The following is an 11847-nucleotide window of genomic DNA, read 5'->3' as shown; positions in this document are numbered from 1 at the left end:
CATTCTTGCCATAGAGGGAGTGCAGAGACGGTTCACCAGACTGATTCCTGGGATGTCAGGACTTTCATATGAAGAAAGACTGGATAGACTTGGTTTATACTCTCTAGAATTTAGGAGATTGAGAGGGGATCTTATAGAAACTTACAAAACTCTTAAGGGGTTGGACAGGCTAGATGCAGGAAGATTGTTCCCGTTGTTGGGGAAGTCCAGGACAAGGGGTTACAGCTTAAGGATAAGGGGGAAATCCTTTAAAACCGAGATGAGAAGAACTTTTTTCACACAGAGAGGGGTGAATCTCTGGAACTCTCTGCCACAGAGGGTAGTTGAGGCCAGTTCATTGGCTATATTTAAGAGGGAGTTAGATGTGGCCCTTGTGGCTAAGGGGATCAGGGGGTATGGAGAGAAGGCAGGTACAGGATACTGAGTTGGATGATCAGCCATGATCATATTGAATGGCGGTGCAGGCTCGAAGGGCCGAATGGCCTCTACTCCTGCACCTAATTTCTATGTTTCTATGTTAGGAGCAAGTTGGGCCGTAGGGTTTGTTTCCGAGCTGGACATGGTCAATGAACTCTCAGCCACCGCAATAACTCATTCATTCTTAAAGCTGAACCGTGGTTATTCAATTAGTCCGGACTCCAGTCACAGCCTAATGCATGTAACGTGGTCTCAGTGGAATAGCTATCAACAGCGGGCCTGCATTACAACCCTCTCTGTAAGAAATCAGAGCTAATTACACGAGTGGGAATGGACAGACAATGTTTCTCGTCGGGACCCTTCTACAGACTGATGTGGGGGGGGGGGAGAGAAAGCTGGAAAGGACCGGGGGGGGCAGGACTAAGCCTGGGGAGTGATGGGTGGATACAGGTGGTGGGGAGGGAGGTGATTGTCTGATGGGTGGAGTAAGTGACAAAGGCTGGAGGGGAAGAGGAGACAAGGGCGGAGAGGAGAGCAGGAGTGAAATGTGAAGTTGGAGCCAGGTTTACGGGGCCAGGTGAACAAATGTCAGGGAGATATTTGAGTTTATTTTTCTCTGTCATCTCTGAGATCAATTTTCTTCAACCAAACCACATCTCGTGCCATTGTGATGCCCTGGCCCCTGTACCTCAGGTCTGGCTCTGTCAGTCTGGTCTGGCTCTGTCAGTCTGGCTTGTTGCGTTTGTGGTGTTACACTTTAGTTTATTGCCATGTGTACCGAGGTACAGTGAAAAGCTTTCTGAGTCCCTGCCGACCAGCGATCCCCGCACACTAACACTTACCTGGATAGGACAGGTTTGGAGGAATATGGACCAAATGCTGGCTGGTGGGACAAGTGTAGCTGGGACATGTTGGTCCGTGTGGGCAAGTTGGGCCGAAGGGCCTGTTTCCACACTGTATCACTCTATGACTCTGTGAAACACACTAGGGACAATCTACAATTACACCAAAGTCAATTAACCTGCAAACCTGCACATCTTTGGAGTGTGGGAGGAAACCGGAGCTCCCGGAGAAAACCCACGCAGGTCCCGAGTGCTATCTGTACAAATTCGGTACAGACAGCACCCGTAGTCAGGATCGAACCCGGGTCTGTGGCGCTGTGAGGCAGCAACTTTACCCTGCACCAGCTAGTTATACATGATTACAATCGAGCCGTCATGAATAACATGAATTACATTTAGTGCAAGATAAAGTCAGTATCGATGATCAGAGATAGTCTGAGCTTCTCCAATGAGGTTGGTCGATATTAGTTCAGGACTGCTCGCTAGTTGGTGGCAGTTCATTCTACACTGGAAAACAAAGACAGACACATAAAGCTGGAGCAACTCAGCGGGGCAGGCAGCATGGATGGAGGGAAGCAATGGGTGACGTTTCGGGCCGAGACCCTTCTTCAGACTGAGAGTCAGGAGATAGAAATATGGAAGGGAAAGGTGTGAAAACACAGATCAAAGGGGAAGATGTTCAAGGATAATGGGGCATTGTCCTCGTTGATCTGTCATTTTCACATCATAATGTTCCTTATCTCTATGTCTCCTTCTCCCCCCGACTCTCAGTCTGAAGAAGAGTCTCGACCCGAAACGTCGCCCATTGCTTCACTCCAGACATGTTGTCGGCCCCACTGAGTGACTAACGAAACATTAGCTTTCATTGCAAAAGGATTTGAGTATAGGAGCAGGGAGGTTTTACTGCAGTTGTACAGGGTCTTGGTGAGACCACACCTGGAGTATTGCGTGTAGTTTTGGTCTCCAAATCTGAGGAAGGACATTATTGCCATAGAGGGAGTGCAGAGACGGTTCACCAGACTGATTCCTGGGATGTCAGGACTGTCTTAGAAACATAGAAACATAGAAATTAGGTGCAGGAGTAGGCCATTCGGCCCTTCGAGCCTGCACCGCCATTCAATATGATCATGGCTGATCATCCAACTCAGTATCCCGTACCTGCCTTCTCTCCATACCCCCTGATCCCCTTAGCCACAAGGGCCACATCTAACTCCCTCTTAAATATAGCCAATGAACTGGCCTCAACTACCCCTCTGTGGCAGAGAGTTCCAGAGATTCACCACTCTCTGCGTGAAAAAAGTTCTTCTCATCTCGGTTTTAAAGGATTTCCCCTTTATCCTTAAGCTGTGACCCCTTGTCCTGGACTTCCCTAACATCGGGAACAATCTTCCTGCATCTAGCCTGTCCAACCCCTTAAGAATTTTGTAAGTTTCTATAAGATCCCCTCTCAATCTTCTAAATTCTAGAGAGTATAAACCAAGTCTATCCAGTCTTTCTTCATAAGACAGTACTGACATCCCAGGAATCAGTCTGGTGAACCGTCTCTGCACTCCCTCTATGGCAATAATGTCCTTCCTCAGATTTGGAGACCAAAACTGTACGCAATACTCCAGGTGTGGTCTCACCAAGACCCTGTACAACTGCAGTAGAACCTCTCTGCTCCTATACTCAAATCCTTTTGCAATGAAAGCTAACATACCATTCGCTTTCTTTACTGCCTGCTGCACCTGCATGCCTACCTTCAATGACTGGTGTACCATGACACCCAGGTCTCGCTGCATCTCCCCCTTTCCCAATCGGCCACCATTTAGATAATAGTCTGCTTTCCTGTTTTTGCCACCAAAATGGATAACCTCACATTTATCCACATTATACTGCATCTGCCAAACATTTGCCCACTCACCCAGCCTATCCAAGTCACCCTGCAGTCTCCTAGCATCCTCCTCACAGCTAACACTGCCCCCCAGCTTAGTGTCATCCGCAAACTTGGAGATATTGCCTTCAATTCCCTCATCCAGATCATTAATATATATTGTAAATAGCTGGGGTCCCAGTACTGAGCCTTGGGGTACCCCACTAGTCACTGCCTGCCATTGTGAAAAGGACCCGTTTACTCCTACTCTTTGCTTCCTGTTTGCCAGCCAGTTCTCTATCCACATCAATACTGAACCCCCAATGCCTTGTGCTTTAAGTTTGTATACTAATTTCTTATGTGGGACCTTGTCGAAAGCCTTCTGGAAGTCCAGATACACCACATCCACTGGTTCTCCCCTATCCACGCTACTAGTTACATCCTCGAAAAATTCTATAAGATTCGTCAGACATGATTTACCTTTCGTAAATCCATGCTGACTTTGTCCAATGATTTCACCACTTTCCAAATGTGCTGCTATCCCATCTTTAATAACTGACTCTAGCAGTTTCCCCACTACCGATGTTAGACTAACTGGTCTGTAATTCCCCATTTTCTCTCTCCCTCCCTTCTTAAAAAGTGGGGTTACGTTTGCTACCCGCCAATCTTCAGGAACTACTCCAGAATCTAAAGAGTTTTGAAAGATTATTACTAATGCATCCACTATTTCTAGAGCTACTTCCTTAAGTACTCTGGGATGCAGCCTATCTGGCCCTGGGGATTTATCGGCCTTTAATCCATTCAATTTACCCAACACCACTTCCCGGCTAACCTGGATTTCACTCAATTCCTCCAACTCCTTTGACCCGCGGTCCCCTGCTATTTCCGGCAAATTATTTATGTCTTCCTTAGTGAAGACGGAACCAAAGTAGTTATTCAATTGGTCCGCCATATCCTTGTTCCCCATGATCAACTCCCCTGTTTCCGACTGCAAGGGACCTACATTTGAAGTCTTATGAAGAAAGACTGGATAGACTTGGTTTATATTCTCTAGAATTTAGGAGATTGAGAGGGGATCTTATAGAAACTTACAAAATTCTTAAGGGGTTGGACAGGCTAGATGCAGGAAGATTGCTCCCGATGTTGGGGAAGTCCAGGACAAGGGGTCACAGCTTAAGGATAAGGGGGAAATCCTTTAAAACCGAGATGAGAAGAACTTTTTTCACACAGAGAGTGGTGAATCTCTGGTACTCTCTGCCGCAGAGGGTAGTCGAGGCCACAGTTCATTGGCTATATTTAAGAGGGAGTTAGATGTGGCCCTTGTGGCTAAAGGGATCAGGGAGTATGGAGAGAAGGCAGGGATGGGATACTGAGTTGGATGATCAGCCATGATCATATTGAATGGCGGTGCAGGCTCGAAGGGCCGAATGGCCTCTACTCCTGCACCTATTGTCTATGTTTCTATGTTTCTATTATTCACTTACCCTGCATCTTGTACACTGTGAACGGGTCGGTTGTAATCATGTGTTGTCTTTCTGCTGACTGGTTAGCATGCAACAAAAAGCTTGTCACTATACCCCGGAACACGTGACACTAAACTACACTGAGAGCGAGTTACTCCAGCATTTTGTTCTGTCTTTGGTGTAAAGCAGCATCTGCAGTTCCTCGTTATACAATGGGGACTGCGGACAGAGCAGGAGCGGAGAAGGGGGGGGGGTGTTGTCTGGGAACCAAACAACGACCAAAGTGGGTAAGGGCGAGAGTTGTGCCGGTGCGGGCAGGTTGTCATGGTGAGGGAAAGAAACGGACTCATTATTCCGAGCAGTTTGTCAGCGAGCCGTGATCAAAGGGCCTGCCACAGGAGGGGCAGGGAAAGGGAGCTGACCTTCTTGTTTCAGCGACGGACATCATCCCTTGTAATAGCAGGCGGTAATGAGGGATATCACTGACTAAATACCTGCCCCGGGAACCGCACCGCTACTTTGATTCACGTCCACAGTCTACGTGAGACCTTTGCAACCTGCCACCAATTAAGCTGAGGGATGTCAGAATCTCTTGTGGTGCGAGATCCTGACTCGCTACAGCAGACGGGCATGGCAGCTGGCATTGCCCGAACCCCACCCACCCCACACCCCCCCACCCACACCCCCTGCATGGGTGTGGAATCTGGGATAGACCCCCAGATGCCAAGACAGTTGTTCAAAGGTGCTGCCTCATCCGCTGAGTTTCTCCAGCATCTATGGAGCGGGCCACAACTCCTGGGCTTTGCATGCAGTCCAGCCCCCAGCCACGGACCAGTCAGTCAACGAATTGCCGTGGGGAATGTGTCCCATATTTTGACCTTTTGTCCTTTATTTGGGGGTGAGAACGTTAGCAACCCTATTCGTCACCAACTCCTTCTCTCCAGAGATGCTGTCAGAACCTCAAGTGGCAGATGGTGAGGGCAGTGACTGCTCCTGTGCAGCCCCAGAGGGTGAAGGAATCTACTAGTTAGTTGCCTTTAGTGATCATTGTAGCAGGAGAGGAATAGTGTTTTTAATTCCAGATTTAAATTGTACAACTGTGGTGGGATTTGAACTCTCGGCACGTGAATCGTCTCTGGGTCACGAGTCTGGTTATTTAATCTCCATTCATGCAGATGACAAGAGTTGAAGGTTATCTAACCATAGAGTTTTAATGTGGCCATTTGGCCCATCATGGACCTGCTGCTGGCTCTTTGACAGAGCAATCTGGTGGTTCCCTCTCCTGCTGTTGGCAAGGGTTGTCCACCGCTGTACCACAGAGAGCATATTAACGTATGGCATCCCTGTGTGGTATCTCAGCTGCACGGAGGCGGAGAGGAGAGCTCTTCAGCGCATCATCCACAGAGCGCAGAGGATCATTGGGATACAGCTACCAGCCTTGGAGGGCATCTACCACACACGGTGCCTCAGGAAGGCCGTCAGCATCCATAAAGACTCCTCACACCCCTGTAACGGACTGTTCGAACTACTTCCCTCCGGCAGACGTTACAAGGCCTTCTACGCCCGAACCTCCAGCTTCATACCCAGAGCTATAGCGGCTCTGAACTGGCCCTGCTGAGTGCCCCCCACCCCCCCTGGACTGTCTCCCTCGGATGGCCACGACACACAGACACATCTGCACGTTAGAATGTTTAGACTGTTTTACTGTTCTTGTTATAAATCATGTTTCTCGGGGGATCTAAATCTAAATGTTATTAGTTATTTAAGTTATGACATCGGATTAGAAGCTGCTTACCCAAATCTCGTTGCACATATGTACAATGGCAATAAAATATATTATTATTATTATTATTAATAATAATATAATAAATAATAAAGGGCTTTATTCTTTGGAGCGCAGAAGGTTAAGGGGGGACTTGATAGAGATCTTTAAAATAATGAGAGGGATAGACAGAGTTGACGTGGACAAGCTTTTCCCACTGAGAGTAGGGAAGATTCAAACAAGAGGACATGACTTGAGAATTAAGGGACTGAAGTTTAGGGGTAACATGAGGGGGAACTTCTTTACTCAGAGAGTGGTGGCTGTGTGGAATGAGCTTCCAGTGGAGGTGGTGGAGGCAGGTTCGTTTTTATCATTTAAAAATAAATTGGATAGTTATATGGACGGGAAAGGTATGGAGGGTTATGGTCTGAACGCAGGTAGATGGGACTAGGGGAGATTATGTGTTCGGCACGGACTAGAAGGGCCGAGATGGCCTGTTTCCGTGCTGTAATTGTTATATGTTATATATATATGTTATATGATCTATCTGTCCCCTTCACTCTGTGTGGACTGTGAAGGCCAGAGGCAGCCTGCGATTCCCGCATCACCTGAGCCTTGTGTTGCCACTGCAGAGTTTGTAATGAAGGGGAGACTGAGTTTGTGTGATGTGGTTGCTTGAAGATGCCATTAATGCAGGAGTCGTGGTGTAATTAGTGCAGAAGGCTGTTGTCTTAAAGAAAAGCGTATACCTGCAGCTTATTTATTCACCTTCCCTAGATTAAATTAAAGATCTCTCAGAATGATTGTAAACTCTTCACCCACCTGGTATCCTCCAAGGAGTAAATAATCACTTGGAGAGGTTGGTTTTGCTGACCCACAATCAGATCTCATTATAGCCCTCTCCCCGACTGCAAATGCATTTATAGTCTTTGCTGAACTTGTAATAAAGTCTGTGACTTGGTTGAGAATTCCTGGGCAGATAGCCCTTGGGGACGGATCTGTAATCTGCCGTTAGTTGAGCTCCTGAATAGAAACAAAAATGTAATAAATCTTTTGTCTGTGCATAGCTGGCGGAGATGGGGCAGTGTGGGTGTAATTACAGATTTCAACAGCGTTTCCTGGTTGCCAGGTTGCCGACAAGGCATTGCATGCTTACCATGAGTAATGGCACAGAGTTGCCTCTGCAACAGGCCCTCTGCTCGACACGGCCTGCCATGTGAAGTGCCCGGCACCAATCCTGCACAGTTTCGGAGTGGTTTTATCTCGCTACTTGAGCAACTATGAAGTCTGCAGAAGGTCTTTACTTCAGTGGGAATTATTGCAACAGGACATCAAGTTTCGGCTGGTTTAAAAAACTCTTTCTGAAGAGTTCACGGCCCGTCATCTAGCTTGTGCGAGGAGCCGCTACGTTACAGAAGGCTTTGACTTCACTGGCGGAGTCGTGAACATGATTTTATTTGAAGTATAGAATCAGGAACTGCAGAATATGCCTTGATATTGAATGAATGAATAAGTTTATTGGGCCAAGTATTCACATACAAGGAATTTGCCTTGGTGCTCCGCCCGCAAGTGACAACATGACATACAGTGACAGTTAGGAATGACACATAAAACATTAAACATTAACAATAAAACATTATTGATTAAACATGTGAATTAAATAAAATACCAGAGCAAAAGGAGGCTACAGATTTTTGGTTATTGAGTAGAGTTACTACTCCTGGAAAAAAAACTGTTTTATGTCTGGCTGTGGCAGCTTTGACAGTCCGGAGTTGCCTTCCAGAGGGAAGTGATTCAAAGAGTTTGTGGCCAAGGTGAGAGGGGTCAGAGATGACCTTACCTGCTCGCTTCCTGGCCCTTGCAGTGTACAGTACAGCTCATTAATGGAGGGAAGGTTGCAGCCAACAACCATCTCAGCTGATCGGACGATTCGCTGCAGCCTCCGGAACCTATTCGCCGTTATTGAACCACTTCCAGCCGTTATGGTGGCCGCTGATGGCCCGATGTCACACAAGGTTGCCTCACTGGGTGATTGGGAAGCTCAGGAACATGATGGACATTAGCTCCTCCATCATGGCACCTGCCTGCCCAACACCAACATCATCAAAGTCCCGCACTCCCTTGGCAGTGCCCGTCCCTTGCTGCGATCATCAGGAAGAAAGTACAGAAGTCTGAGAACTGCCACCTCCAGGTTCAACAACAGCTTCTTCCCAGCAACCACCCAGCTCTTGAATCACCTCAGCCCAACGCTAACCACAGACCTACCTCAGCACCTCAGTCTAAATCTAAAGGAACGTTTACCTGGAACAACTGATCATTTGTGGCCTGAGTCTGAAGAAGGGTCTCGACCCGAAACGTCACCTATTCCTTCGCTCCATAGATGCTGCCTCACCCGCTGAGTTTCTCCAGCATTTTTGTCTACGATCATTTATGGTCTATTATTTGTTGTGTTGTTGTGTTAATACTCCAGGGTAAAGATTTTATTGTTCCGGTCTCAGTGTGTTTGATAAACATACACTCTTAACTCCTGTCTCCTAATTTGAGGAAGGACATTCTTGCTATTGAAGGAATGCAGCGTAGGTTTACAAGGTTAATTCCCGGGATGGCGGGACTGTCATATGCTGAGAGAATTGAGCAGCTGGGCTTGTACACTCTGAGGTTTAGAAACATAGAAACATAGAAATTAGGTGCAGGAGTAGGCCATTCGGCCCTTCGAGCCTGCACCGCCATTTAATATGATCATGGCTGATCATCCAACTCAGTATCCCGTACCTGCCTTCTCTCCATACCCTCTGATCCCCTTGGCCACAAGGGCCACATCTAACTCCCTCTTAAATACAGCCAATGAACCGGCCTCAACTACCCTCTGTGGCAGAGAGTTCCAGAGATTCACCACTCTCTGTGTGAAAAAAGTTCTCCTCATCTCGGTTTTAAAGATTTCCCCCTTATCCTTAAGCTGTGACCCCTTGTCCTGGACTTCCCCAACTTCGGGAACAATCTTCCTGCATCTAGCCTGTCCAACCCCTTAAGAATTTTGTAAGTTTCTATAAGATCCCCTCTCAATCTCCTAAATTCTAGAGAGTATAAACCAAGTCTATCCAGTCGTTCTTCATAAGACAGTCCTGACATCCCAGGAATCAGTCTGGTGAACCTTCTCTGCACTCCCTCTATGGCAATAATGTCCTTCCTCAGATTTGGAGACCAAAACTGCACGCAATACTCCAGGTGTGGTCTCACCAAGACCCTATACAACTGCAGTAGAACCTCCCTGCTCCTATACTCAAATCCTCTTGCTATGAAAGCCAACATGCCATTCGCTTTCTTTACTGCCTGCTGCACCTGCATGCCTACCTTCAATGACTGGTGTACCATGACACCCAGGTCTCGCTGCATCTCCCCCTTTCCCAATCGGCCACCGTTTAGATAATAATCTGCTTTCCCGTTTTTGCCACCAAAATGGATAACCTCACATTTATCCACATTAAACTGCATCTGCCAAACATTTGCCCACTCACCCAGCCTATCCAAGTCACCTTGCAGTCTCCTAGCATCCTCCTCACACCTAACACTGCCCCCCAGCTTAGTGTCATCCGCAAACTTGGAGATATTGCCTTCAATTCCCTCATCCAGATCATTAATATATATTGTAAATAGCTGGGGTCCCAGTACTGAGCCTTGCGGTACCCCCACTAGTCACTGCCTGCCATTGTGAAAAGGACCCGTTTACTCCTACTCTTTGCTTCCTGTTTGCCAGCCAGTTCTCTATCCACATCAATACTGAACCCCCAATCCCATGTGCTTTAAGTTTGTATACTAATCTCTTATGTGGGACCTTGTCGAAAGCCTTCTGGAAGTCCAGATACACCACATCCACTGGTTTAGAAGGATGAGAGGGCATCCTATTGAAACATATAAGATTATTAAGGGTTTGGACACGCTTGAGGCAGGAAACATGTTCCCAATGTTGGGGGAATCCAGAACCAGGGGCCACACAGTTTAAGAATAAGGGGTAAGCCATTTAGAACGGAGGCGAGGAAACATTTTTTGTCACAGAGAGTTGTGAGTGTGGAATTCTCTGCCTCAGAGGGCGGTGGAGGCCAGTTCTCTGGATGCTTTCAAGAGAGAGCTAGATAGGGCTCTTAAAGATAGTGGAGTCAGGGGATATGGGGAGAAGGCAGGAACGGGGTACTGATTGTGGATGATCAGCCATGATCACATTGAATGGCGGTACTGGCATGAAGGGCCGAATGGCCTCCTCCTGCACCTGTTGTCTGTTGTCTATTGTCAACGTGCCCAGAACTCCATCCTCGAGCATCTTCCTGACGTACTCTGTGGTCCACTGACATTCATGGTTCTTCCCAGAACCTTGTTCTCCACAAAATGCCCGCTGCTGTGACATCACCATCACCGCTGCATAGTAATCTCAGGAAACATCTCATTATGTTTTCAAACGATGTGCCCAGCGTGTGTAGAACGCACGTCTTGTCGCTGAACTTTTCCTGGTGATCTTTCTTTGGCGAGATGTGTGGATAGAAACTTTCTGTAGGTTAATCCATCTTAAATGTGAGGTGTTAAACTGCACGGATTAGTTTGCAGATGGTTAGAGTTAATACTGGATTGTGGAAATGCCTCCTTGGTATTTGCTTAACTTTTGATGTGATTACGGTGAAATGTTCAAAGTCCGTTTGAGAGCCAGCTGGTATTTGTACAGTGGCCTGGAGCAGTTTGTATTGGAGATATTCTCATTTCTATCACATAGTTTCACCCGTGTAGTCGGGTCCTCGCTCCGACTCTCCATCGCGGCAGGCCCATCCGGGAATTTAGTTCCCGATTCCACAGAGTTCCTCAGGAAGGAAAAGGCCCTTCGGCCCACCGAGTCCTCACCAACCATACTATCCCTACACTCACCCCATATTAATCTCCCTTGAAGTCCTGTCTACAGCCCCACAGTCACCACTTACTCACACGTGGGAAGCCAGCATGGGTCAAGTCAAGAGAGTTCGGTCAGAAGAAGGGTCTTGACCCGAAACATCACCCACCCTTTTTCTCCAGCGATGGTCAAAGGCTTCTAGTACATTGGCATTGAGTAGAGAAGTTGGGAGGTCACTTTACAGTTGTATAAGGCGTTGGTGAGGCCACATTTAGAATATTGTGTTCAGATCTGGGCACTGTATTATAGGAAAGATGTTGTCAAGCTTGAAAGGGTTCAGAAAAGATTTACGAGGATGTTGCCAGGACTAGAGGGTGTGAGCTACAGGGAGAGGTGGAGCAGGCTGGGACTCTATTCCATGGAGCGTAGGAGGATGAGGGGTGATCTTATAGAGGTGTATAAAATCATGAGAGGAATAGATCGGGTAGAGTCTCTTGCCCAGAGTAGGGGAATCGAGGACCAGAGGACACGGGTTCAAGGTGAAGGGGAAAAGATTTAATAGGAATCTGAGGGGTAACATTTTCCACACAAAGGGTGGTGGGTGTATGGAACAAGCTGCCAGAGGAGGTAGTTGAGGCTGG

This window comes from Leucoraja erinacea, chromosome 13, assembly GCF_028641065.1.
Source record: "Leucoraja erinacea ecotype New England chromosome 13, Leri_hhj_1, whole genome shotgun sequence".
Lineage (NCBI taxonomy): Eukaryota > Metazoa > Chordata > Chondrichthyes > Rajiformes > Rajidae > Leucoraja > Leucoraja erinaceus.
This window is presented reverse-complemented; position numbering follows the sequence as displayed.